The following is a 7,357-nucleotide window of genomic DNA, read 5'->3' as shown; positions in this document are numbered from 1 at the left end:
CTGTTTCATCATCCTGACCAGCATGATTTATTCCAATAGGTATTTGGTTATTTAATCACTCTGAGCAGGGGTTTTCTCTATGACTGCAGGAAAGTTTTGAACTGGATTTGCTATGGGGGCATGCATGAGGCCCCTCTGGGAGTTTCCTGACAACTGAGGCAAAGGATTACCCTGTCTGTCCTTTGTTGATCTACATTCCTTGGTTCAGTGTTTTCCCTTACCACATCTTCTGCATACTCCAGAAGGAAGGGGCATTCTGTTGCCATTGTTCCTTGAAGAAACATTGTTTCTAGGAATGACCTGTTTACAGTCCCTTTTCAAATGTCCTTGCTTTCCACATCCAAAACATCTAACATTCCTCAAACCTTTTGAAATTCTCCTACCCACATATCATCATGCTCATGAGCCTCAACATTACCTGTGTCTCTAATCCAATCTTCCAAAGGTGCAGATCTTGCCTTTAATGGCCTGATTATTCTTTTGCATGCTGCATTTGCATTCTCAAAGGCCAAAGATTCAATTATTATCTTACTAGCTCCTGAATCCTGAGACCATTCTCTTTACTGCTGAAGCCAGTCTTTGTAAAAAAAATTTGTGAAAGATTCTTTTGGGCCTTGCATAACCTTTGTAAATGACTAGTTTTTTTTTTTTTTCCTGTTTCCTCAACTCTGTCCCACGCATTCAAGGCTGCTGTTAGACATAAAATTAGGTTCTGAGTGCTGTAATAGGTAGGGTTGGGTACATCAGCCTGCTGGCCTGGAATCAGCTATGTTGAGGTTTGAAGACAAGAAAATGAAGGCTTTTCACTCCTGCTGTCCCATCCCATATCAGCCACTTGTCCAACTCCACCATTAAATTGGTTAGCAGTGTTAAGATCCTGGCTACCCTGCTTGATTTCAGACCTAAGGTAGAAGAGATATCAGCCTCTCAGAGCTCAGGTTTTTCACGTGTAAGATGAAAGCATGTCTAGTTGTTAAATATCTTGGCATCTGCATTCCAGGAGACCACAGACCATAAGTCTATGGGCAAGGCAAGGGAAAGGATCCCTGCTCTTAAGTTACAAGTCCCACCAGTCATTAATGCAAGTTCTTATTTGGCTGTATATACAATTTAAGCTGTTCAAATTTGTACAACATTTACAAATTTAAAAAAAAAAAAGAAAATCTGAATGTGAAATTGTAGCTGAAAATGCAGATGAGAGGTAACCTTTTGAGACTATTTGGTAAGAAGTAATTTTAAGACGTTTCATTTAGAAGTATTAAAAATGAAATGTAAAAACTGTTAATGAGTCAGGCATGTCCATGATTCAAACAGCCAAGTCATAAGTCTGGGAACTATCTACTACAATTTCCATATTTCATGTAGCCAAATCTTTCCAGTTGTTATGATTTTTCATGATAGATAGCGAGAATCAGAGCAATGATCCATTTCTATGGGTTAAAATTAAACTCGCCCTTGTGAAGGAGGACAGTTGGGAAGGTGACTTCAAGACCCTAGGCTCATATAGCTTAACATCTCAAATGTGATTGTACTTTTCAGAGTTGTTTTTACTAATACTTAACTAATAATATCCATGTGAAAGTCTGTAGAATTTCCATAAAAATTCACTCTATTATTCTGTGACTTCTATAAGCCTATTATCAGAGCTGGTTAAATTTTATATTCTATTGAGAATCACATGAAGTTGTTGTAATGCAAAGACACATTATAGAAGAATGAAAAGAACAAGGCCTACATTGAGACATCTTTCATTGTTAACCACAGTTATTTGTGATTTTCACTGTCTAGAGAGTATATGGATTTGGACAAAGGATTACATGGGATAATTATAGAACACAAATCTCAATCTGATGTAAGATTTCTTTGAAACCATCTTATATTTTCACACAATCCTGAAATCTATTGCAACTGAACACAAGATTGTTATCATCTGCTTTATTTAGCTGAAGTAGATTAAGCCAAGTTAGCACAGCAGAAAAGGGCCCCAGGCAGTAGGATCAGGATCTATCCCAGGTGCATGAGCTGGCTTTTTGGAGCTCGTTACTCATGGTGGAACACCTTTCACAGCCTTGATGCAAGATAAGGGGCTTGGACCAGTCTCAGCTGAATGTACCAGGCTTTGTTGACTCCCAATGGGAAGCCTTATGTTTTTGGAGGAGGGCAAGGGTGGTGAGTTGCAGAGAACTCTGGGAGGGAGCACGGAGAGGGAAGAGAGAGGGATCTGTGGTTGGTATGTAAAATGAATAAAAAAATTCTTAATAAAGAAATGGAAAAAAATATGGTCAAGAAACTGTGAGATGACACTTCTAAACATAAACTCCTCAATTATGTCATTTCAGGTGACTTGCCTTTTTTGTGTACACCGAACCATGGATAGAAGAAGCAGTAACATCACAGCTTTTATTCTATTGGGGCTTTCCCAAAAAAAGAACACTGAAGTCTTCTGCTTTGTATTCCTTTTATTTTGCTACCTTGCTATTTGGATGGGCAATGCACTCATAATGGTTTCTATCACATGCATTCAGCTCATTGACCAACCCAAGTACCTCTCACTTTCTGACCTCTGCTACACATCCACAGTGACCCCTAAATTAATAACTGACTTAGTGGCAGAAAGGGAAAATAATTTCCTATAATAACTGCATGATACAACTCTTTAGAACTCATTTATTTGGAGGAATTGAAATCTTTATTCTCAGAAGGATGGCCTATGACCGATATATGGCCATTTGCAAGCCACTGCATTACACCATAATCATGAGCAAACATAGGTGTAACATGATCATCATGGCTTGTTGCACTGGGGGATTTGTGCACTCAGCCAGTCAGCTTCTTCTCACTGTCTTCTTACCATTTTGTGGCCCAAATGAAATAGATCACTATTTCTGTGATGTGTACCCTTTGTTGAAATTGGCCTGTTCCAACACACACATAATAGGTCTCTTAGTCATTGCTAACTCTGGCATAGTTGCTTTAGTGACTTTTGTTGTTTAGATGTTGTCTTATTTTTTCATATTGTATACCATAAGGGCATACTCTGTGTAGAGCAGAAAGAAAGCTCTGTCTACTTGCAGTTCCCACTTAACTGTTGTAGTCCTGTTTTTTTGGACCTGCTCTATTCATTTATATCAGACCAGCTACCACCTTCCCAGAAGATAAAGTGTTTGCTCTTTTCTACACCATCATAGCTCCCATATTCAACCCTCTGATCTATACCCTGAGAAACACAGAGATGAAGAATGCCCTACAGAAAGTCTGGGGCCATCAAGTGTTTCTGAAAGGAAGGTAAATTTCTGAGCTATGTCTGTTTTTCATGACTGGTTCCAGCACTTAATACATGTAAGATCTATTGTCATTTTCTTATTCTGTGGTAAGATAAATGAGCAGATAGCACATCTGCTCTCCTGAATTATGTTTCTCCATGGACCCTAAATCATTAAACTGGGTATTATCTCACATAAGCCTTTTTGTACATTACTTCATCATTAGGACTATATTCTGGCAATGAAATAAGCTTTGTTTAAAAGCAATATATGTTTTTTTTTAAATTTTTTAAAGAATTTCATACAATGTATCTTGACTGTATCCACATTTCCCTCAAGTTCATCCCAGATCCAGTCCCTTGCCTCCCTCCCCATTTTATGTTCTTATTTGTTTGTTTTAAGAAGAAACGTTCTCACATTGTCCTAGTCCTCTGGCTCTTACTATCTTTGCACACCATGTTTGTGATGTTCCCTGAGATTTAAATGTTGGCGTTGTACTGTAATAGATTATCTGGGGGCAGGGACTCAAGGTCTGCTGCTGTCTATAATTTCACCACTTATGCTTTCTGTAATGGTCTCTGTCTGCTGCATAAGAAGAATCCTTGATGAGAGGTGGGAGATACACTTTCTGTGGCTATAATGATAAGTATTTTAGAATTCAGGGAGAAATATTACTGATTTGGTAGATGAGTAGTAGTAGGCTCTCATCTAGGTTCCATAGCCTCATGGTCCATGGATGGTCGGCTAAGTTTACGGTGTAAATGAATTCTTATCATGTCCCCCTGGATACAAGTGCCACTACTGCAGCTTTTGGATTATACTGTCATGCTGTTAATTTTTGTGGCTTGTAGATATTACAGAAGAATAGGACTGTTTATTGCTATTCACTGTTAGTAGAATGCATGGCTCCTCCTGAAACTATAAGATTTAGTCCTGAGTGAAGAGGTTACCAGGCCAGATATAGACCAATTTCTTCAAATCCTGTGTCCAAAGAGTGTGGTGTCTTCAGAAATTCAGTTTTATTTCCTTTTTCTGAAAGACACTATGAATCATAGCAGTGATGTATATTGTCTGGGGTTTCTGGGATCTTGACCAGAAACTCAAATGGAGGTTTCCAATTCCTGATACTTGGGTTTTTATAAGAAAGCCTATAGTTTTAGGAGGAGCATTCTCATCCCAGCTGACATACCTTCATACATCATATAGATATGTATGTATATATCCATAAACATAGCCATCATAAAAGTTTTACACAACATTTATTAAAAATGAGTTAAATGTAGTTGAAGTTTTCCTGGTCCCACCCACCTTCCATGACCCTGCAGTCCCACAGCTGCTCAAACCCAAATGAACACACAGAGGCTTATATTAATTATGAACTGTATGGCCTAATGGCTCAAACTTCTCACTAGCTACCTCTTTCATCTTAAATTGACCCATTTCTATGAATCTAAACTTTGCCACATACCTTGTGACTTACTGGTAATTTACATCTCGCTTCTTCTGGCTGCAGCTAGCACTGTCTCCCTGTTCTGCCTAGTTGGAATGTCCCACCTAACCTTATTCTGCCTCACCATTGGACAAAGAGCTTTCTTTATCAATTAATGAGAGCAACACATATTCACATCATACAGAATGATATCACCCATCATTTCCCCTCGTTTCTTTTTAAAAAAATGTTTTAACTTTAACATAGTGAAATTATATTTAACAAAACAGTTATCCCGCAAGAATTATAGTTATAATATCTAGTCTATTTGTGTTTGGCAAAATTAAAGAAGACATCCTATCTATCCTATATTTGTAAGTCTAAGGTTTCATATTTATCTTATCACTTTCCATAACCAAGAAAAACCACAATTATAACTATCTAGTCTACCACTACATCAAAGACTCCAGAAGTATATAATATTTCCTAAGTAAATAGGAAGAACATTTTAAGCAACTTCTAGCATCTAGAATGACAGAGACAGCTTGATAACTGAACAGTCATCCAAAGTTCCTCTACAACGTTGGGGCATCCATTCTTCAGTTTACAGGCCTAGAGTCTCTCAGTCATTTCTCTCTGTGTCCTGTAGAATGTCGGGCAGTTTCTTCTGAAAAGCAGGAACCTGAGACCATCTCGTCTTGCAGTGTTCAGTTGTCACCTTCCTATGGGTCCTGCATGTCCACTTTATACAACATACTGTCAAGCAGTGAATATAATGGTAATTTTATGCCTAGTGGCTAACTTTTGCTACAAAGAAAGCAAACTCCACAAAGTTTCTTCAATGCCCTTTATCTTCTCTGAAGTAGATTGTTGCTGCCAGGAGCAGACATGTCTCATTGTCCAGAAAAGTCTAAGTTTTTAAAACATTTTCAATGCCATATTCTGTAGGTCTTTGAAGTGATTGAATATTATCTACCTAATTGAATTATATCTATGTGTACCTAGAAAACTTAACAGGAGTATAAGTTTGACTATCATAGAAGACTAATTATTAATCTGTATTTCTTAATTATCCAATAATATTTAAATGAGTTTTACAAACATAATACCTTAAACAAGAGTAGAAATATACAGTGTAGCAAATTAACTTTTAATTTGTAATGAACTAAAATATATAGCAATGTGAAACATTTTAAACAAGTTGTTAAAAACAAAAAAAAAGTAGATTCAATTATCTTTACTTTTATCTATCATATCTACATCCTTTATTTCTATATCATATCCCCCTTTCTTCTTTTAGAAGGATATTGACTATGACCAATAACAACTTGTAACCAACAACCTAAACAATAACAAACATTCATAATCTACTTTTGGGAATATGGGCATAGCGTTCTAGGTTTCTTCCTGCTGCTAGTGGATGCTGGTAGTCTCATGGAGATCCTGAGACAATTTGAGATAATGGTCAAGTCCTGGGAAGACCGGCTAAAACCTTTTTTGATAGGTACCATCTGTTAAGGTTCAGGAGTTCTGGCTTGATCAAATCTGATCCATCTTCATCTGGAACAAATCTATAGCCTCTTGCTTCTTCTGGAAACAAAAGCAGAGCCACCTTTCCAAAGCAACATATTTTCAGATCCAAATTTTGAAGTCAGTATACCTTTAAAATATACATATTGGTTTAACTCAGCAGCCTTTACAAGTAAATGTCTCTCTCTCATTAAAAATCCCAAAGACAATATAATCCAGACTCTCTGTGTGATTTCCATCTTTACATGGCTTATTTTTTTTATATTACTTTTAATGTCTCTTTAAATACTTTATTTTTTAAAACTATCTATTTCTTTATATAACTGTCTATATTTCTTTTCCTCTCTCATTCAATCCTCCGTACATTTTTACACACATTGTGAACTGTTTAGTGTTGATTCCATCTGCATTTGTCTTATTGTGACTCTATTGCTTCAAACAGCAGTGTTATTTACTAGAACTGAAATGGCAGCTTTGGCTGTTCGATCTTCCCACTTCAGCTTCTCTAAATGGGAGAACTACATTTAGAACCAGCTCTGGAGGAACCATGCTCATTGATGACTCTGTGAAACAGCAGGTCTATGCTTCCATCCAGCAGTGTGTAGCCCAAAAAACACTTCCTTTTTTTTTCTAGCAAAAGCTAAATCCACTACACTGTGCTGCATGACTCTCAGACACCACTGTGTACAGTGGCAGGAATCTGCCATGCTGCACTCAAGCCTTTGTGCGATGAACTTGTCATACTGTAGCTCAAGTCTACAGGCTGAGTTATCTCTCCATCACAGCTTTCCTAGGAGACACAACTAGGAACCTGCTCTTGACTCCATTTTAGAACTGTCTTTTAAAGCTGTCTAGGTTTTGGGTGAAAATTCCTGTTCTAGTTAAAGGCATATTATTCATGTTATATCATCTGGCAAAGATGAATAAAATGCTACAGTGCTGATTAGTTTTGAAAACTTGTTCTAAACTGGTCACCTGGGGAGACAGAGAGTCTCAGTTGAGAAAACACCTCTAGCACACTGTCCTGTAAGCATGTCTAGGAAACGTTGTCTTGATTAGTGATTGATAGGAAAGCATCTTGCTCACTCAGAGTGGTGTCATCCTTAGGCAGGTGGCTACGGGTTCTATAAGAAAG

The 7,357-nt window shown here is 37.5% G+C and overlaps 1 pseudogene; it reads left to right on the top strand.

The window, feature by feature from the left end:
- The first annotated feature begins 2,345 nt into the window (after positions 1-2,345).
- On the top strand, positions 2,346-3,338 carry LOC114683667 (annotated as a pseudogene).
- Positions 3,339-7,357: the final 4,019 nt, after the last annotated feature.

This window comes from Peromyscus leucopus, chromosome 4, assembly GCF_004664715.2.
Source record: "Peromyscus leucopus breed LL Stock chromosome 4, UCI_PerLeu_2.1, whole genome shotgun sequence".
NCBI lineage: Eukaryota > Metazoa > Chordata > Mammalia > Rodentia > Cricetidae > Peromyscus > Peromyscus leucopus.
Note: the sequence above shows the minus strand (reverse complement) of the source record. Positions and strands in the feature narration are given on the sequence as shown.